The sequence below is a fragment of the Peromyscus californicus genome, unplaced genomic scaffold, assembly GCF_007827085.1.
Source record: "Peromyscus californicus insignis strain IS unplaced genomic scaffold, ASM782708v3 Scaffold_14__1_contigs__length_90479793_seg_2, whole genome shotgun sequence".
In the NCBI taxonomy this organism is placed as follows: domain Eukaryota; kingdom Metazoa; phylum Chordata; class Mammalia; order Rodentia; family Cricetidae; genus Peromyscus; species Peromyscus californicus.
Genome location: NW_026294436.1, coordinates 10,111,448 through 10,134,076, shown reverse-complemented (window position 1 = coordinate 10,134,076; position 22,629 = coordinate 10,111,448). Strand labels below are relative to the sequence as shown.

General features: G+C 40.6%; 1 long non-coding RNA gene across 1 annotated transcript; it reads right to left on the bottom strand.

Moving 5' to 3' along the window:
- Positions 1-1,488: 1,488 nt before the first annotated feature.
- On the bottom strand, positions 1,489-22,343 carry LOC128109365 (uncharacterized). The gene is made up of 3 exons (XR_008217803.1): positions 22,066-22,343; positions 3,887-4,039; positions 1,489-1,964 (listed from the first exon to the last, which is right to left on the bottom strand). It is a non-coding gene; the product is annotated as an uncharacterized LOC128109365 (long non-coding RNA).
- Between the last annotated feature and the right edge of the window lie 286 nt (positions 22,344-22,629).

The following is a 22,629-nucleotide window of genomic DNA, read 5'->3' as shown; positions in this document are numbered from 1 at the left end:
ACAAACTGGGTTCAAGTGTTCAAATCCATGAGCCCATGGGAAGTATTTCCCACCCAAAGCACCACACTCAGTCCTCCAGGAGGTGGATGTGAGTACCATCTGTCTTCTAGCTAGTTTTTCTGTTCTAACTCTTTTAAAATAGACTTCTTTTGCACATTTGGTTATGTAAATCTCAAAACTTATGAAGATGCAGAACTGATTGCAGAAGTTACTAAAGTGGACCCCACAAGATAATTCTAGTCAAATGTTTTAAGTTATCTTATTAATAAAATGCTTTGATGTGAAATTCAGAATTGCATCTCATCATGCACAATCACATTCGTCCCTGTTGAATTCTTCCATGACCACCTGCCCTTCCCATCTGCAGGCCACCCAGAAAAGCTTCTCTTTTCCCAAACTTGGGCCTTACACACATTGCTTACAGTGTCAGGAGACATTTTCTCACCTTCAGAACTGAATCATTCTTTTCCATGTCTTCTAAGCACCTCCTTTAGTAACTTTCTTAATCATAACTCATCTGCCATTAGCTGGGAAGGTTTCCTCCCAATTATTCTCTAGGATTGTGTTTCCTTCCTAAAGAGTTCTATAAAGGCTAACCCTCCACCTCTCCAGCTACTACTTGGAAAATGGATTTGTTCTCTCTCTCTCTCTCTCTCTCTCTCTCTCTCTCTCTCTCTCTCTCTCTCTCTCTCTCTCTCTGTGTGTGTGTGTGTGTGTGTGTGTGTGTGTGTGTGTGTGTGTGTGTAGGCTAGAGGTGAGCATCTGTGTCTGCCTCAGTTGTTTTCCAGCATATTTTTGGAGAGTTCCTCTTAATGCTTCCTGTTTTCACCAGTTGGCTTGAAGAGCTGATCAGGGAGCTCTTAGGATATGCCTGTCTCTGCACCCCCCCTTCTACTGCTGAAGTTATAGACATGCACTGCTAGACCAAACGTTATAAATGGGGTGTGGGTCCAAATTTAGGTCTTTATGCTTGTGCAGCAAGCACATTATGGACCGAGTTATCAAAAACCCCAGCACTGATAACACTTTCATGCATGTATTATTGGAAACCTAAAAGGCCCAGTTCCTTGTTGAGCTTATTGACAAAATATATATACAGACTCAGAAGAGAACTTGAGTCAGAATGAGAAGAGTGCCCTCATTGTCAAGTCAAGGGCTGGGGGAAGGAGATAGAAAAAGGTTATATATACTTTCCTTGTGTGTATGTTTGAGACAGTTTCTCTTGTAGCCCCAGCTGACCTGTTTTCATTGTGTAGCCAAGGACGACCTTGAATTTCTGATATCTGGCTCTTTACTTTCTGAGTGCTGGCATGCTAGGCATGTGACATCCACCTGGATAAAGTGACACTTTAATAGAGTACAAGTAAAGAAATACATCTTGGAGACACAAGGTGCAAACAAGAGGAAAACAGGAAGAATAGAGTATGTGTGGTTTTTGTTTTTTTGTAATTTTTATTGAAGAGGGTGAAATGAGCCCTGTCTCTGAAAGCAATACCCTACCCTTTAGAACATTCTTGGTACAAGCAAATATGCCTTATATTTTATTTGACGGTGGAAGCATAATTAGAACAAGACATTGCATGCTTACAACTGAAACTGTCACCACATCAAGATAATAGATACAGGAATCCCCTTGAAAAGGTAAATATACAGTCTCTCTCTACTTATACAGAATATGATTGTTTGAGATATATTCTAAAATAACATTATTCTTGAAAATCAGGTTGGGCTCTCTCTAAATATGTTAAGCATGATGGCTCTGACAATTCATCATGAACTTGCTCAGCACTTTCATCTACCAGAATTTCTTTCCTCCTTGTAGCAGTGGTTGGCCTTGTTGATGTGGAAACCAAACTCGACAACAGCAGTTGTAGGAAGGCGGGGTTTCTCTTGGCTCCCAGCTCAAGGGTGCAGTTCATCACAGCAGGGAAGACATGTGGCGGGAAAGGAAGCAGCTGGTCCCACTGCATCGGTAGTCAGAAAGAAGAGAGAGATTCAATGCTTGTGCTGAGCTCAATCTCCCCCTTTTGTGGAGGCCAGGACCCCAGCTGACAGGATGGTGCGCCAAAAGTGTGGGAGACCTCCCACCTCATGTAACCTAATCCAGGGAATTCCCTGCAGCTGTGCACAGTGGTTTATCCCCGAGGTGATTATAGATTTTGTCAAGTTGACAATCAGAATCAACCTTCACCAATCAATGAGTCTCTAGACCAAGGGGCTGCAGAAATGGTTCAGTGGTTAAGAATGCTCACTCATCTTCTAACTCAACTGCATTTTGTTATGCCCAAAATCCAGATCCCCAAAAGATCACCAAGACCAAATCTGATAAAAACAAACAAACAAACAAAAAACCATAGTCTTTAATAAGAGTTCATTCAGGCCTCTCCATTCAACCGACACAGCAGCAGAGCAGGAGAGACCTCCAGCTGCACAGGGCAAGGATTTTTACAGTGGCTCACAAGGGAGGGTTTGGGGGATTCCAAGAGTAACTAGTTACAGACCTGGGATTGGCTCCAGCCCTCTTTAGGGGTATCTGGACTGAGCTGATTGGTTCTCTTGGGTCTAGGGAGTTGCAACATTTTAGTCTCAGCAGAGGGACACCTGGATTTGTTTGTCCGCTTCTGATTGGCCCTTCCCTGTAGGGGGAGGTATTCTGGCTCTCTCTGTAACTAGTGGGGCGGCAGGGAGGGGGGCTGCTCAGGCCATTTTTGCTGTGGCTGTACTTCTGCTGAGGCCTGCGTCTCTCAATGTGGTTCCCAGAAGCTTACAGCATCCTGTAACTGTAACTTGCGGGGACCTGATTCCCTTTTCTCGCCTTTGGACACCTGCAAGCGTGAGCATATAAGAACACACACATACACACACACACACACACACACACACACACACACACACACGCACGCGCACGCACACGCGCGCACACACACACACACACACAGAGAGACATTATAAAGGAAATCTTGAAGAAAATATACACTGATATTATTTATGTCAAGTTTATACGTGTGACTAATGGGAGTTTGCAGTAAATCAGAGCTATCTCCAGGAGAGCAATAGCATCCCATGGATCTGATGGAGACCTCCACATATGCTGGGTCATGGACAAGGGGAAAGAACTGGGTACACCACCAGGATCACTCAGAACAAAGGGCTCCTCCCTAGAACATTAACCAATGCCCTTCAGTGCAATGATGATGGCCTCCTTTTCAATAGCTTCCCTTTAGTAACTAAAAGTTACTGTATGTGTGGTATGTGCATATATATATATATATATATATATATATATATATATATATGTATGTATATGTGTGTGTGTGTGTTCATGTGTGTGTGTACATGTGTACATACACATGCATGTGTAGGCTAGAGATGGACAGCTCTGTCTTATAAATTGAGGCAGAGTCTCATCTTTGAACCTGGAGCTCACCAATTCAGATAGTTTAGCTGCCTGTCTTGCATCAAGAATTCCATATCTGTTGCTCATATGCTGGGATTATGGAGGTCTTTCATTCTCCCCTGACATTTTCATGGGAGTTGGGGATCTGAACTCTGGTCTTTATACTTGCATGTCAAGTGTTTTTTTTCCCACAAGCCACATTCTCTGCCCTTAAAATTAAATTCTTAGTGAAGATATGATTATACTTTCTTACATTTTACTTATTCTAACTATTGATGGCACAGATTGGGCTCCCTTAGTTAAAAATAGAACCTCAGATGGATTTCCATACAATCTCTAGTTTCTCTATTGAAATAATTACATATAATTTAGGTTTATAAATGTGTTTCATTCATAGTTTATGTTCTTGAGTGAATGTTCAACTGTCACTCATAAATTTCAGTACAGTCCGTTCCTTTGTCTCAATTTCAACACATGGCTCCCACTTACTTGGATGTCTGATATCTGAAGAGAGTCAATTGCTGCTACAATGCACAGGTGCCAGGCATCTGCATGCTCTCCCTGGGTTATTTGTGCCCTTACTTTCCACGTACATTTCCATTAACAATTTTCAGTATCTTGTATTGAATGGTACGTAAAGTTCTGGTGGAGAAGAAAGGAGGAGACAGAAGCTTAATTCATACAAAAGAAGTCAGTGACACTCTTCAGTCTGAACACTCTCCATGCATATGTGAAAGGCAAGAGATTAGGGGACTTTTGAGGATAACAGTGACAGAGTGTGGTGAGAAGAAGCACCAAGGCAGTACCAGGGGCTAGGGAGTTGACTCAGTGGGTGAGAGCCCATGCCGCCTCTGCCATTTCTGTTGTTGTTTTGATTTTGTCTTTTGAGGTTTTTTTACTGTTGTTGTTTTGAGACAGGGTGTCTCTGTGTAGCCCTGGCTGTCCGGGAACGCTTTCTGTAGACTAGGTTGGCCTCAAACTCAGAGATCCTCCTGCTGCTGCCTCCGGAGAGTGTTGGGATTAAAGGAATACGCCACCATGCCTGGCACATGCTGCTCTTAGAGAGGACCCCAGTTCAGTTCCCAGCATCCACATCACATGACTCACAACCACCTGTATCTCCAATTGCAGGGAACCCAATGCCCTTTCTGGCCTCCACAAGTATGTATACATACACACATACACACAAAAAGAAAAAGAAAATAAATCTTATATAAGAGTGATTGGTACCTGAAGCAGTAGAGATTTAGAGAGGGCCTTTTGATGGGGGCTGAATCTGAGGAAGACTAAGGAGGTTGCCTATGACAATTTTTTAAGTTGAATGTAGTTAATATAGATAAAAATTATTGAGCAGAAGTACAGTGAAGCCCCAAATATGGGTGCTATTTTTCTTTCCTAGACATTTTTATAGTTTTGAAATTGTCTTAAATAAATATGTACTACTTGTGAGATGGGAAGAGAAGTTGGAAAACCACAGGTAGCCTTTCTTGCTTAAAAAACCTTAGAACCAATTTCACACACAATTTAACTTTGAAATAAAACGATCCTTAATTCTACAGAAAAAAAAATAATTTAAATAATGCAGAGTTCGCAAAGAGGTCCTTTCCTATTTTGTTAACTACAAGGACTTATTAGCATACATTATCCTATAATTTCTATCTAGAAAGAACATGGAAAGGTCATCCCCTTAATTTCCTTATTATTGCCTGAGATGCCTTGAAATTATAAAAGAAAGATTAGAGTCTGTCCTATCTTAGACCCTTTGAGAAGTTGCCATGTCTTCCTTCACTGTTACTTTTTACCACTTAATAATGCTTGGTTGAGAAAGTATTTTAAAATCTGTATTTAATAATAGTCTGAACAAAAGTTAAAAAAGAATGTCTGATTTGTACAACCAGAGAGGTTTCTTAGCACTGGGATGCAATTTCTCGAAGGCTTTTATCTTTCTTCACAATCAAGTAAAATTTCTACAAAACTGGAAGACTCCTCTTTTCATAAGAACAATCTTTCTTCAGTGACTAAAATTCACTCTTAGCCAGGGGCTCTTTCTCCACAGGAGATTAGCATTCTAATGGGACAGAGAAAGGAAAAGAAAAAGGAGGGACTATCTCTGTGCGCCCAGCATGGGGCTGGCTTAGTACCAGGCTCTTTCTGCTGTGATCTTTGACTCTCCAACTATTCATTCCCCACAAATGTATTTAATACCACTTGTCTTAATTACTTTTCTGTCGCTGTGACGAAACACTTGAGAAAAGCCACTTGAGGAAGCAAATGTTAATTTTGGATTTAGTTTGAGGGCTCAGTCCATCATGGTGGGGAACTCCTGGTACCAGGAGTGTGAGGCAGCTGGTCAGATTTCAGGCACTGTCAGGAAGCAGAAAATAATTAATGTTGGTACTCAGCCATCTTTCTCTCTTTTTATGTAGTTTAGGACTCTTAGCTCATGGGAAGGATTCTGCCCACAATTAGAGAAGAGCTTCCCATCTTAACCCAGTCTAGACACTCCCCCACAGACACGCTGCAGAGCTAATTACAATTCCTCCAAGATGTACCTGGAGGCTCATCTCCTCCATGATTCTAGATCCTGTCATGTTGACTCCAGTATCAATTGCACATCACTCTGAAAACTAATATTTAGCAAGGGCCAATGTTATCACAATCTTCCTTAATACAGCCTTTGGAGAAAGAAAGGAAGGGTGTCTTTCACCCGCTTCACCAGCTAGAACCTGTCTCAGACTCACTTCTGGGTTTGGTGTGCTCCTCCCATGTCTTAGGCTCTTCCCCTTTGCTACTCTTTCCCACAATGCACTTTTTTATTTGAAACTGGCAAAAGGGTATGTGTGCTCTGATTCTTGGTTAAATGCCACCTCTTTCCTCTGAAGGCATCATGGGTGTTCTTGCCACCCTGATGGTAACATAACCTCTCTCCAGTATGTAGTTACCATCCCTAAACTCTAACATTGAGCCTTGCTTTTTAATGAGAGTTAGGAGTACCAATTATGTAATGATAAGTTTAGTAAACACAGACATAATAGAAACTCCTCACAAGGTATTTGTTGAGTAAATGATGAGAGAGAGTGTGTGTGAATGAGTGTGTGAGTGTGTGTGTGTGTGTGTGTGTGTGTGTGTGAGTGTGTGTGTATGTGTGTATGTGTGTGTGCATGCTAGCAAGAGGCATAAAATACACTAATAAGTCTAGAGCCACATACATAGTAAAGTACCATAGATATTTGTTATTTGTTGAACAAGTGGAGTGGGGAGCGAGAGAGAAGGGAGAGAGGGACGGAGAGAGAGAACTTAATGGATTGCCACAGGCCTTGTAAATATAGCTAGGACTTACTGTTTTTCTGTAGTATGGCATCCGAAAAAGGCTCCTTGGGAACTGATGAGTCAAGACAAAAACAAGACATTGGCCAAACCACAAAAACGGCCAGACAACATTCCTCCTTCTAACCCACATGAGTGACTGCTGTTTCTTTCACTATCATAACTATAACCTCTCTCTGTTCTTCTTTCTTCCTGGGTAAAAATTATGATACTTTGATTTTTTTCCATTTACTGTTTCTACAAAAAATATCCCAAGCTGGATGACTAGTTATAAAATGTAGGTCCAAGAATGTGTTCCTGGCTCCTGAGTGGCTCTGCTTATGGGAATTCGTTCAGATCACTTCACAGAGGTGGTATTATACAGTGAGATGGGAGGCTGGAAAGATTCAGAACTCAGGATCCCTCTTTCAACACAACTCATAATTGAGGAAACTGACTCAATCCTTCTCTTAAAGATCTACTGCTTCTCAGTAGCAACAGGCTGGGTAATAGGACTTCCATGCTGGGGAGTACATTCATCCTGTATATCAACACATATCATACAATCGTTTCATTCTCTAACATTCCATGCAGAACTACAGCCAGCTTCCCAAATCCTTCCACAAGTTACTTCACACAAGCCTCATTGCTTTCTGCATTCTTACTTCTGCCGAGACAGTCCATCCTGGGCCGTTCTTCAATTACCCTTGTATTCCTAATCATCTTAGTTGAAGAGTATTGAGATAGTGAATGAATGAATGGCAACTGTTATTCATAGTAGATTGTATATTTTGTGTCTTTGGGGCAACTTCTTCCTTCTCCCTATTTTTGTACTACATTATGTTCCAATAAAATATCTTGGCAAGAGCAATCTAAAGGAGAAAGGGCTTGTTTGACTCACAGTGGCAGAGGGAATACAATGCATTATAGTGGCAGGAGCTTGAGGCTGCCCAGAAATCATGGCATGGAGAACAGCAAGTGGGGACAGGTTATAAAATCTGAAAGCATTCCCCTAGTCACACACTCCCCCCCAAGTTCTATCTTGTAAAGGTCTCATAACCCACCCCCCAAACAGCACCACTATGGGGGGATCAAGCATGCAAACACAAAAGTTTTTGTGTGACATTTTCCATTCAAACCACAACAATTACCTGGCTTCTAATAGTCACAAAACTAACAGAATAAACACAATTGTCTTCATTATTTTGCTTCTGTTGTTACCCTGCTCTCTGATGGGATCAACATGAGAGAAATACACCTCCCACCTCAGCAATGATGAATTCCCACACATGCTCCCAGCACTGGGACTCTAACTGACAGTGTCCATTCTAAGCTCTAAACCTTGAAGACATTTTGTCTTTGTTTTTGTTGGTCAGTGTGGATGAGAACTATGTGTTGCAGGTCACACCAGTCTAATTGGAGTGTTTGACATCTCAGTTCTCTATACTTTTATTTTTACACTTATTTATTTATTGGGGTTAGAGAATATGTGTACAAGTGTGCTATGGTATGAGTTGTAAGCCAGAGGATAGACAGCTTAGGGAATTGATTCTTTCCTTCCTCTATACAGGGTCCAGTTCTTGCACAGCCAATGCCTTTACCTACTGAGGATCTCACTGGCCCCTGAGTTACTACCTTTATGGCTAGTGGAATAAACATTTGCAAGTTCTCATCAGCTAAAAACTGATAACAATTTGTGGCATATGTCATTCATTTAGGGGAGCTAATATTTATAGTTGGACTTTACTTTGGACCACCAGCTCAAATATAACAACACAGAGACTTAATATTAATTATAAAAGTTTAGCCTATAGCTTAGGCTTGTTCCTAACTGGCTTTTAAAACTTAAATTAAGCCATTTTAACCCAGTTATATTAATCTAGCTTCTATCATGTGGTGTTATCTCTATTCCATCTTGCACCTCCTCTTTCCTCTCTGTATCTCTTAGCATCTCCACTGTGCCTCTATTATGTCTTCCTACTTCTTTCTCTGCCTGGATGTCCTGCCTATACCTCCTGCCTAGCTATTGGCTGTTCAGTTCTTTATTAAACAATTCATAGCAATATACCTTCACACAGTGTGCAGATATCCCACAACAAATATTTATTTCTTTTAAAAGGGAATTCTTGGAAAAACTTATCTAGAAAACACTTTTACTTCAGTCAAACATTGAATTTTCTTATTACCATTTATTATTATCATACATGGCTACTTATTACTGATATTTTACAAGGATAAAATGACATTTGTAAATTAACACCCTTTCCTGGTCATTAAAATTATGAAGAAGGACTAGTTAGATAATTCAGTGGGTAAAGACACTTGCTGCCAAGCTTGACAAACTGAGTTTAATTCTTGAGACCCACATGGTGGAAGAAGAGAATTGACTCTTGCATGTCATCCTCTGACATTCATATATATTCAATGGCATGTATTCCCTCCCCCTCCTTCATCACATACACTCTCATGTACCCATACTTATACACAAAATAAATGTATTTTTTATTTAAAAAATGGTGAATAATGTAGGTCTGAGAGAATAATGGTTACGTTCAGTTGCATCTATGTCAGCAACAACTAGAAACCACAATATTAATAACAAAAGATTAACAACAAAGAACTTAACATGAAAGCCAAACATGACCCTAAAGCATACATATGTATGTACAGCACAGAGCAAATAAACATATGTATGCACAGCGTAGGGCAATTAACCAAATTCTGACACAGAGTCAAAAAGGCATGATTTTAATTTTCTTTTTTCACTTTATTACATACTTATCTTAAAAAAATCACATTAATCATAGTGTGTGTGTGTGTGTGTGTGTGTGTGTGTGTGTGTGTGTGTGTGTGTATGTGTATGTATGTGTCCAGGTTGAATGCCATGCCTGTGGAGGGCATCAGAACCCCTCAAGTTGTAATTAAAGATTTTATGAACCTTCTGGCATGGGTGCTGGGAGCTGACCTTGGGTCTTCTCCAAGAACATTGTAGACTCTTGATCCCTGAGCCATTTTTACCAGCCTGTATATGAACTTTGCATGTGCATTGCCAAAAGCAAAAGAATGAGGAGGTCAGATGACTCCCTGGAGGTTGGTTGCAGGCAACACCAGGGTTGGATCTGTGAAATACCCAATGCTCTCTGACCTAGTGTTCTGTGTGATTCTCAGGGGTTTGAACCCGGTTTGGCATGTATGGAAGAAGGAATCGGAACTCCCAGTGTAGTTCTGTAAAATAGTTAAAACAGTTTTGAAAAGTAAAGAGAAGTGTTTGGTTTTTAAGTTAGTGAATCCTGACATCTGTATTGGGAAGCAAGGGGGTGGAGACAACTATCTTCCTTTCTCTGTTGATCCAATGGAACAGGAACCACTTCCGTCCCACCTGTCATTTAAAGCAACAAGCAAGCCTTTAGACAACACAGAGCAGATTAGAGTGAAAAAATAGTGCTGTTAGCAATGACCACTGGAGAAGTCTATAAAGTCTGGGTTTCCTGAACACAAGTTGAAATTCAATCATCTTGTCTCTCACAAGTATCCATAACTGTGGACTGTGAGAATTCAGTGTGAGGGCCTGTGTTTCCACACTGCCAATCTTGTTGAATTTCATTGGGGTATACAGAAAGATCATAGCTGCATGTTCCCATGGCCTCACATTAACCTTATGTGATAGAAACCACATTTGCTTTATATATCTGCCCCTTTAAGATGCTGATATTGAGGCTAGAGTGTCAGTCTAGTAATTGAGAATGCTTGCTGCCTTCCAGAAGATGTGAGCTCAGTTCCCAGCACTCACATCAGGCAGCTCACAATCACCTGTAAACTACAACTCCAGTGGATCCAGTGGCCTCTTCTGGACTCTTTGGGCAGCTGCACTCACATGCACATGCTCTCATATATACAAATACATGGACATAATAAATTATGTAGGGAGTAAAAGCAAATATTACAAAGATCCTGATAATTACAAAGAATATAATAAAGCCACACATGATATTTAAAGACTTAATGTTGAACTATTAGTGAATTATGAAAAGAAAAAAATCTTTAAAATAAAGCCCAATAAAGGAAATGTTTAGACTGTATGATAAAGTACAGGTGTTTATATCAACTTAGAAGAAACAAGTTTGGATTCAAAACTGTAAGGTAACATTCAAATAAATATTATCCTTTTTTTGACTTTTAACATTAAGTCTAAATAAATACATTGACTTCTACATGGAAGACCACACCTTGTTATAGCTGCAGAGACATGCTATAACAGGTCTACCACATTGTAGTTCATGAAGTATTAATGATGCTACACTAAGGTACATTACTTTCTAAGTTGATATTTAAGGCCTTGATTATGTCCCTAAAAATAGTGGACAGCTTCACTTGATCACTCAGGATTTTCCCAAACAATTTAGCATATATAAAGCCCATGAAAGTGTATTGTGATTTACTTACGTTACAGAGTTTTACTTTTTGGCCCTGATATAAACATACACACACAAGAATATCTGATGTGACATTCATTTTTGTACAAAGGATAACAATTTGGTTTTGTGTTAAGAAGGCCTGCACATAGCAGAACATCCAGAATCCTAGGTGGTGTGGATTGTATGCGATAAATGTTCTTGGTGAAATACAATATTGGCCTGAATATTTTCATGGACTCCTAGATACATTTTTTTGTGTGTATGTGTATAGGAAATGCGTTTGCTCATATGCATGAGTGTGTGCACACAAGTATGTATGTGTGCACATGGAAGCCAGAGGTTGAGGTCTTCAACACCTTCCCACTTTATATTTTTGAGACAGAATCTCTCTCTGAACCCAGTGATCATTGATTTGGATAGACTGGGTGGCCAAACAGCTCTAGCGAGCTTCCTGTCTCTGTCTAGCTCTGCGCTATAGTTACTTTACTCACCCTTTTATATGGGGCGAGGGATCCGAAGTCCAGTAATCATGCTTGCGTGTCCCCCACTTTCCCAACTAAGCCATGTCAGTAGCCCCTTTCTTATGTCCTTTAACCGATGGACTTGCCTTATTCCTCTGACATGTAAAGAAGAGGGGACAGTAACCTTATGCTAATCAGGTCACATGCTGATCAGAATGGCACTGAATCTTTGAGGCCTTAGTCTGAAAACTCAATGAACTCAGCCTCATGATGAGGAACGCACATGGCCACCCTGACTGAAGGACAGATCACAACGCATTGGTCCTTCTCAGACTGCCAAGGCAATGAAAACCCTGAAAGTACTAAAAAACGGGCAGTAGAGGAAAGAGAAGGGTAGTGGACAAGTAAAATGAGTCATCTGGGTGGATGCTGAATAGGAAAGGGCATTACTGGACATACTGATGGCTTCTGAATTGAGTCTGGGTTTGGGTAATGTGTCAGTCTTCACTTTGAGCAGTGTACCTTAACACACATCAAGGATAACATTAGCAAAAGTTGAAGCTGGGTGCTGAGTATGGAGGACCCTTTCTTCCATCTGGCACCTGTTCTATAATCTGAACTGTCCCAAAATATGTTTATTTAAAGACTTAAGTGGGGCGAGGCAGTGCCTGGAACAATGGCTCACTGATCAAGAGCACCAAGTGTTCTTCCAGAGAACTCAAGTTTGGATTTATAGCCGTGTCCTGCAGCTCACGACTGCCTGTAATTCCAGCGCCAGGGGATATATTGCCCCCTTCTGGGTTCTGCAGGTACCAAATTTGCATGTTCATACCACAGAGATGCACACATACACTTAATTTTAAAAAATAATAAAAATAAATCTAAAAAATAAAAGTGCTGACAATTCATCATTTTTTAATCAACTAGTTGCATTGCCCAAGTTTCTAAGTAGAGATAGAAATACATTTTGTAAAAGTCCTTGAAGCTTTACAGGGAAAGCATGTGAAATATTTTAGAAAGTATGATTATACTTTTATAAAAATGTAAATGCACTGTATAAAAACTAACATTTATAAGACATTAAAATATTCAGTGCAAATAGCTTGGTGGAAAAAGCAAAAAAGATTAGCTGTTGCTGGGTACGATGACCCATGCCTATAATACCAGCGCTTGGAAGTTTGAGACCGGAAGATCACTCTGAATGGAGCCCAGGCTGCATAGTTAGTACAAGAGTAGCCTAGGGTATACAGTGAAATTCTTCGTGATACAATAAAATAAAAAGCTATTTAGAATCGCTTGGTCGGGGAGTGAGCTGTTTAGGTGACTAAGCATGATGGTTACTGTTCTATAAACAGTCATGGCTGCTCATGACTGAGTTATTTTTACTGTGACAAACCCAGAATTGTATAGTTATTTTGTGACTGTTACATCACAGTCCCAGATTGAAGCCAGCCTTTAGCAGTAGAGTGTTAGTATTACAAATGGGCAAGTAGTTTTTAAAATGTACTGTGAGGAATACTGGGGGAAAGAAAAGGCTTACCAAAATCATTGCAATCATTTACACTCCCCAATCCATTCTTTAGATGTTGTAATTGTTCTTCTGCCTCTCTGTCTGTCCTCTATCTCTGTCTCTGTCTCTGTCTCTGTCTCTGTCTCTCTCTCTCTCTGTGTGTGTGTGTGTGTGTGTGTGTGTGTGTGTGTGCATGTGTGTATACATGTTGTGAGTTCAGTTCTTTCCTTCCACATGTACATGGGTTCCAGGACTTGAACTCAGATCCTCAGACTTGTGCAGTAAGTATGTTTACCCACTGAGCCATTTTGCCATCCCCTACCCTTCCAAATTTAAAAGCACACTGATGTTAATGTAGGATGCAAATGTATGGAAAACATCTCAAGTCAGTCTTTTACTTATTTTATTGATTGTTTCACAAAGTTACAATACAATTAATTTTGGTATGTTTTAATCCACCATAGAGATTTATTTGTCTAATTAAAAATGATGAATTAACTGTTTTAGGTTCACACAGGGAAGGTAGTAAAGTCTTCCCTTTTTAAAAAGTTTGTCAAAAAAAGAAGTGAAAATTCCTGCTCCTGAATATTGATTTTTGCACAATTTATGTTTCATTCATTCATTATTTGATTAATTTACTTCTTGTTATGTATTTGTGTATGGTATATGTGTGAGGGTGGGTGTGCGTGCCTGTGTGCACACAGAGGCCAGAGGAGGACATCAGGGGCCCTGTTTTCTCTTTGTCACTTTATGTCCTTGAAACCGAATCTCTCCCTAAATCTGTGGCTAGGCTGATTGCCAACAAGCCCCAGAGATCCTTCTGTTTCTACCTGTGACAGAGGTGGGTTACAGATGTGTCCGTGGAGGCAATAAGCTTGTTGCATGGATTCTGGGGAATGAAACTCTCTTGTTAAGATTTTCAGAGGGACCCTGGAGACATGAATTCTGCCTCAGTTTGTGTTTGTGTGAAATGAAGTGTGGTGGTAATTACATAACCCAGTCTCACTCACAGGCAGCACTTGAGAAAGGCTAGGAAATATGTTACATGGAAAAGGCTAGTTCTACAGAAATATGATGAAAACCCAATGAAATAACTCATGGGAAACTTGAAAAGCACAGGTTTCCACTCTGTATATGTGGCTGAGAAGCATTGATAGCTTTCCTGGGTCTTTCATATAAATTGGTTCAGTTAATCTCATCCTCATAACCCTAAGATATGCTCATTTTTCCATAGTTATATTACAGTAGAATTTATTGTATGTGTGTTCTTAGACAGCAGCAAAAGATTTGTGGGAAGGGTACAAAGGGACCATTAAATGAGCCCCTTAAAGACCCAGTGGACTGTTCCTCTCCTAAAATAACAAATACCATCTGTCAGACAGAATTTGTGTGAGGGAAGAATAATAACTTTTCATTTACTACATCCACCCGGAGAGCTGATAAATCTCCTCGAGGTCATGGGTATTTTTTGGAGTGGTTTCAATTTAAATTTTATTTGTGGAGATAGCTGTCAGGAGGCATGTAGGAGACAGTCAGTGGTATGCCATCACAGTGCAGGCTGTTGACAGCACCCTGCACTGACGGAGAACATCTAACAGGTAAAGCAGCCAAAAACACAAAGGTCAGAGGAACACACTGTCGGAGCAGTTTTCCCTGTGGTACAAATGCTAAGGACATCTCAGGATAAAACATAAGAAATGATAAAGTAGAAGTTATCTCACTCTGAGTCCCATGTGGAACGTTTCCTACTCGGAACTTTCTTAAGAAAACATGGCTGATTCATTGTCTTCCGTGAGTGAGTTTGCACAACAAAGATTTTACATGGTAGTTATGAGGGAAATAATCATCTCATGCCATTATATGAATTAAGGGTGATGTGCAGACAGATGTATTGGGTGTCTGCACTTGAAATGCTCATGGTGTAGTAGGGGTGTCAAGCAGCCAGAGTAGCTAGTTCTGATAATCAATGAATGGTGTGTGTCTATAGAATGTTCCACACTGTGGGAACAGTTCATGTCACTTAACCAGATCTTTGTAGACTGCTTCTAGTAGAGATGATACCTAGACAGAGTCTGAAAGACGAGGATAGCTAGGTTGGAGAACTGATGGTCACAAGTCAGTGTGTCTGGAGACAAGCAGAAAAGCACACCACCACTCCTCACCAGTATTCACATCATCATCATAGACTCGGCAATGGTGACTATGGTAATGACAGTGTATAGTGAGCAGATGCTCAGTAAAGACTTCATAAGCCTAGAGCCGCCCAAGCAGGGTAGGCGGGCTGGCAAAGGGGTCCCGGTGATCTTCCTGTCTCTGCCTTCCCAGCACTGAGATTGCAGGCATCTACCTCCAGGCTTGACTCTTTTCACACTGGTCCTAGCAGATCAAACTCAGGTCCTTAGACTTCAAGGCAGTCACTTACAGGCTGATATATTTCCCAAACTCAACACAATAGCTTTATAGCTGGCATAATTGTAGTCAAAATCCAGTCCTAGCTATCTCAAAAAATATTTCTGTAGAGTGTACCATCAACAGTACATATTATACAGTGAAAACAAGGTGAACACGCCTGCGCAGAAATAACCATTTGCATTGCATATCCCTAATGAAGTATGTAATTAGATACAAAAATTCTTACACAATTGACATGTTGTCTCAAATTATAGATGACCCCAAGTTCTTATTTTACAGCCCTGTCATGCTGTTTTCTGAAAGATGGGTGTTTTTAGAATAGAAAGAAAGAGAATGAAATCCAGAGACTAGATTTTCCAAGCAAATAACCTAAAACAAAACAAAAGACACATGACTCTGCAGAATCTGGGAAGGCCATGAAATGTGTGTAGGCAATTGACATTGTGACTCAGGAAGAAGTGAGGTGGCACCAGATAGAGAATGCACTGGTCTGCACATGCTTAGGGTGCAGTGTCTGTGAGGAGGGATACTAAAAATAATGAACTAAGTGTATGAAGCAAGCAAGGAGCTAAATAAACAAACATGGTTGGTCCCTTTGAAATTGAGTGCAGGTTTTCATCTTTGTGAGTAGAAATTTGCCAATGCAATATTCATTCTTGCATTAATGAATGAACTTCAACTTGAGAACCCCATACTGCCTCCATCCATCATCCTTCTGGTTTTCCTATCACTTCATCCACATTTCAAGGTGTATGCTCTACTGTAGTTGGGCAGCCTGGAAACAATTCTAAGATCTTCAATATATATTTTCCATGAATATTTCACTATTAGTACACCATTCCTTTAAATTTATTTATTATTATTTATTGTGTGTATGGTGTGTGTGTGTGTGTGTGTGTGTGTGTGTGTGTGTGTGTGTGTGTGTTATGTGTCTCTGCCCTGTGGTCACTTCCTGGTATTAAAGGCATGTATGCATCCCAGTACTTGCATTAAAGGTGTTTGTCACCACTGTCTGGCCTCTATGTCTAATCTAGTGGCTGGCTCTGTCCTCTGATCTTCAGGCAAGCTTTATTAGATTAAACAATATATCACCACCTCTCTCTCTCTCTCTCTCTCTCTCTCTCTCTCTCTCTCTCTCTCTCTCTCTCTCTCCTCCTTCTCCCCCTCTTCCTTCTCCTCCTCTTCTTCTCCTCTTTTCAAAAATTTGAGCCAGAGTCTTACTATGCAGCTTTGGCTGGTCTGAAACTATTTATGTAGATCAGGCTAGTCCCAAACTCAGAACTCATAATGACCTACCTGCCTCTTCCTCCCTGGTGCTTGGATTAAAGGGTACACTACTGTGCTCCAGAATCTGTGGTTTTGTAAAGGCTAGATGAGGACAATGGCTTTTCAGAGGAGCTTGTGCTGGGGCCTTGCATTGGGCACCACATGAGAGCCCACAGAGGTGTGTAGGTAGGTAGAAAGATAGATAGATAGATAGATAGATAGATAGATAGATAGATAGATAGATAGATAGATAGATAGATGATATATCAATTTATTAAGGGGTGTGATGTGGAAACAGACTCACTAATACAAAGCAAGGTAGATATGCTGCAGATCTGCTGCTGATCCAGATTCTGTTCTCCTTAAGGCCAATGGTACCAACTGTAAGCTTCTTTCTGCTGCCTCACCTGGTCTGCTCACCTCACCCCAAGAGATCGAGACCCTCTATCTCGACCTTTGTCTCTTCTCTTAAGCAGTCACTTACAGAGACAAGAAGCCACACCCCACAGCTTGTACCCCAAAGCTATTGGCAGAACAAATTACCACAATATAAGTCATTTGAAAGCCCTTCTAAGGGAGACTTGCACTTGGAGACAGAGCTTGGTAAGTTGGTGGGTGGTCTGAGTTCTGCTTGAGTCAAGACTGTGAGAGTCAGCTTTGAGCTCAGAAGATGTCAGCAGAACTGGTGCAGGGAAGTAAAAGCCAAACAGAGCAGCTTTACTAGGAATATGCAGATGAAGTGAAATTCAATTAAATGCTGGCAGAAGGGCAATCCATTGCTCCACTGAGTCAGAAATCATCCCCAAAACTGGTGATTTATTCTCTGCTAACTGGGATGGGCACCTAGCATACAGTGGATTTTTATTAAAATATGAATGTCACCTCAAGCTCTTACTGGAAGCCCAAGGAGTATTGTGAAGCTATGTAAGTCATGTGCCATACTGCCGTGGTGAGGTCCCTTTTGCTCAACTAGAAAGGAGGCTTTTGTATGAGGTATTTATGGGCTGAGGATTGGCACTTGATTGTTAGAGGGCTTGTCTAGTATTCATGAGGCCTTGGGTTCAATTCCTAGCATTAAGCAAACTGGACATTGTAGTGCATGCCTGTAACTCCAGCACTCTGGATGTAGAAGCAGGAGGATTAGGAGTTTAAGGTTATTTCTTGGCTGCATAGACTCTGAGGCCAGCCTGAGATATTGACAGATACAGTCTTTCATCTGTATCTCCATCTCGACAAAACAATCCATGAACTTCTTTAACCACATACTGCTTTTTAAAATATGCATATACACACTGTTATATATTATTTATAGTATATTAATTATATTTTTATTTTTTAGGAGTATTCTCTAATACTGACATGTATACCACTATATTATATAATATTTATATTATATTAATTATATTTTTAGTTTTTTAGGAGTGTTCCCTGATACTGACACTTATATACCCTGTATTATATATTATTTATATTATATTAATTATACTTTTTAGTTTTTTAGGAGTGCTCTCTAATACTGACATGCTACCAAAAGCAACTCTCCAAAACATAGAGGGAAAGAAGAGGTAAGGGAGAGCAATGGAGGAGGAAGAGGCAGGGAAGGGATAAAAAGGAAAGGGGGAGGGAAGGAGGGAGGGGAAGAAGGAGGGAGAGAAGGAGGGAGGGAGAAGGAAAAGAGAAAAACCAAAGGAAAAGACAAGGAGGAGGAAGAGGGAGGTTTTATCAGGTCATGGGGTGGGTATATTTCTACTAAACTTGACTGAGAGACTTTGAGGACTTTAAGGAGAGAAAAGAGGTTAAATGCTCTTTCCTTACTTCACCTAGTGTCCGGTTCAATTTCAGGTAAATTAAGGGACTGATGGAGCTGAGATGGCACGGTCATGACATCTTCAGTCTATACTACTCTGAGGACTGTTTACTTTAACCAATGAGCCTGTGAAACATCCTCTATGTGCTTTGATGTTTACCCATTGATGTTCCTGAGGAAACTGGATTCAAAGTACAATTTTTCCAAAGTCAGATAACTAGGAGTTTTCCAAGTTTGGTAACTCTGCTTGGGTGACTCTATGGTTTATTAAATACCCAGTATGCTTTCATTTCTTTTATTTATTTTTGCTATCCTATTAAAAACAGGAGGGACTGAGATGGTCAAACGGAGGGAGGGACAGAGAGGGAGAGCAATGAAAAAGATATCTTGGTATAGGGAATGATTAGGGTGTTAGGGAGAAACCTGATGATAGGGAAATCCCCATGAATCCACAAGGATGAGACTAGCTAAGACTCCTAGCAAAATGGAGAGGGGGCCTAAACCTTTCCGTATAATCAGATTATTGACTACTCTAATTGTCATCATAGAACCTACATTCAGCAACTAATGGAAGCCGATGCAGTGATCCACAACCAAGCACGGGGCTGATCTCCTAGACTTCAGCTGAAGAGAGGGAGGTGGAATCACAGAAGCAAGTGAGGTCAAGATCATCACGGGAAAAACCACAGAGACAGCTGACCCAAGCTGGTGGGAGCTTATGGACTCTGGCCTGTCAGCTGGGGAACGTGCATGGGACCAAACTAGGCCCTCTGAATGTGGGTGACTGCAGCAGGAAACTTAACAGGTCTTATTAATAAAAACAAACCCAGGGCCAGGTATTGGGGTGAATGCTGGAAGATCAGAGAAGCAGAACAAGCCACAGCTACCTCACCTCACCAATTCCTCAGCTGATCCTGTTTCCTCAGACTGGAAGCCTCTGAGTCCTCATCCAGAATGAATCTCAGCTAAACTGTTGTCCAAAAGCCTCAAAGCTTAACCAGTCTCTAGTTCCTGGTCCTCATGCCTTATATACCTTTCTGTTTTCTGCCATCACTTCCTGGGATTAAAGGCTCACTTCCTGGGATTAAAGGCATGAGTCACCATGCCTGGCTATTTAGTTTATTAGGGTGCACAATATTTTGGGGAACACATTATCACCACAGGTGACAGTTATGTGGCTAAATCTGTTTGGATAACCTCTAGCAGTGGGACCAGGACTTATCAGGGATACATATAATGGCTTTTTGGAATACATTTTGTAGGGTGGGATACCTTGCTTAGCCTTGACGCAGAGAGGAGGGGCTTGGTCCTGCCTCAACTTAGTATGCCAGACCTTGTTGACTCCCCAAGGGAGGCCTTACCCTACCTGAGAAGTGGATGGGAATGGGACCGGGAGAGGCGGGGAGGCAGGAGAAGGGGAAGGAGGGGGAACTGGGTTTGGTATGTAAAATGAAAAAAAAAGTTAAATAAATAAATTTTTTAAAATATTGATATGGTGGTGAAAACTTCTCATTCCAGACCTTGGGAAACTGAGGCAGAAGGACCATGAGTTCAAGGCTAGCCTGTGCTATACATTAAATATAAATGGTAAAAAATAGAAACGGATAGACATACAGACAGACAGATGATAGATAAAAAGCTAGATGATAGATAGATAGATGATATATATAATATATATGATAGATAGATAGATAGATAGATAGATAGATAGATAGATAGATAGATAGATAGATAAGTGCAGATGATAGAAAGGATAAACAGGCATATGCACAGCAAACAAACTCTCCCTGGAATGGGGCACTTAGCCCCCAGGATTTGAGAACTGAGGACCAGTGTATTTTACTAAAATACTAAAAGAAGATAGTTGGTAAGAAGATAAATAGATTATAAGTATATATTGATAAATAGATTGATACGTAGGCAATTGAGATAGATGATAAAATCAAAATTAAAAGATGCTAAATTAGAATCTTTCTTAGTCCTATAACTATATATTTTAAAAACAAATTTAGAATGATGTTCATATTTACATCATCCTAAACTTCTCCCCTTAAGTTTTGTCAATACAGAGAATTCTTTTCAGTTATCAACTGGAATAGTGCTGTGCCATGCAAACCACAAAGCTGGTCTCAAATATGCACATAAGGAGGGATGATTCCCTGAATAGTTGTGACTCAGGGTAACCATTACAGTGAACAACACACATTTCTGTGCAACCACGCAGTCTTTTCCTGAGAAGGACAGATGCCCCTGTGACTTGGTTGATTTCCTGTGGCAGCCTGTGTGTCATTTGTGGCCCTGCATCTTTTGCAAATTATCCGATCATGTCAGAGGTAGTTTAGAGTGTTCTCCAAACTCAGACAGTTAAGGGTAAATATCAAGTTAGTATGTTCTGAAAGGTTGCCCAGCTGAGGGCCAAATGTATTCAGCCAGAACTAATTGAAGTTTTGTGGAATACTTTCTAGCTTATGTTGAAGAAAATTGTCAAATATAGCAATGTGTTAAGTAGATGTCTTATTTAAAGTTGACAACTATTTTTTCATTGTGGATTGTAAACTTACCTGACTAAAAATCATAACTGTAACAAGCCACAAAAACTGTATTTTAACTTATCCAATTTCTCAGGACTGAGGTTGTCTTAGTTTTTTTCTATTGCTATAATAAAACACCATGACCAAAGGCAACTTGGGCAGGAAAGGATTTATTTCAGCTTTACACTTTCTGGTAATACTCCATCACTGAGGGAAGTCAGGGTCAGAACCAGGAGTCAGGAACTGAAGCAGAAGCCATGAAGGAATCCTACTAACTGACTTGCTCCCTATGGCTTTCTCAGTCTGTTTTCTTATATACCCCAGGACCACCTTTCCAGGTGGGGTACCACCCATTGAGAGCTGAGCTCTTCCATATCAATCTTCAATCAAGAAAGTGCTATAGACTTACCCACAGGCCAGTCTATTGGGGGAATTACCTCAACTGAAGGTCTCTCTTCCCAAATGACTCTAGCTTACGTCAAGTTGACATAAAACTAGCAACACAACTGACCCCTTAGGAACTTGACACACAACATTTATGTTAAACTATAGTCTTTCTCTTTTTGTTCATACCCAGTATCTCATATTGATATTACAATATAAAACATAAATAACTTTAAAAGTCCCACAATCTTTAAAAACTTAGTCTTTTGTAGACACACTGAGTCTCTTTCACTGTTCAAAGCCCCTCCAAAATATCCCAAACATCTCTAAAATATTCAGTCTCTCTGAAACTACAATTTTTCTCCAAAACTCCCAAGGATCTTTAAAATTTCAGTCCCTAAAATATCCATAACCTCTCTAAAGCATCAACATCTCTTTAAAAGTCCACAGTGTCTCAACTGTGGGCTTCTGTAAAAATCAGAAGGAAGCTCAGTGCTTTCTCAATCCACAAAGAGAGAACCAGGGCACAGTCACAATCTGAACAAAGCAAAAGCAAAGAGCAACAGTGAAACATACCCAGTGCTTGGAATCTGGGACCCACTCACGATCCTCTGGGCTCCAAGGGGCTGGGACAGCTGTGCTTGTCCCATTCTGCCATTCTTGGCTCATACAGCTTTTTTTCACAGGCTCAAGATAGCTTCACTTTACACATGCTGCCGTCCTTGGTGATCCATGGTACTAGCCTCTCCAAAATTCAGTGCTCTCCACTGCACCGGGACTCTACTTCCCACCAACTGCTTCTCCTGAGCTCTCAGCAAGGACTCTAACCCTGCTACAGAGCACCACACTTCTACTTTTTCCCATGACCCCTTAAGTTGGCACTGGGAGTTTGTCTCTCTAAAAGAGTAGTGAGCTCCCTTAACAACTGAATCATCTCTCAATCCCCTGGTTTAGTTCTTTGTATACACCACATATAAATGTCAATAAACATACAGTGCTTTAGTCTCTCTGAGCCTGTTTATTTCACTGAACATAATCCCCACCCCACCCCAAGCTCATCTGCATTGTCACAAATTCTAAGATGTCCTTCTTTATTACGGATTAATGGGACCCTACTGTGTATATACTAATGTTTTCTTT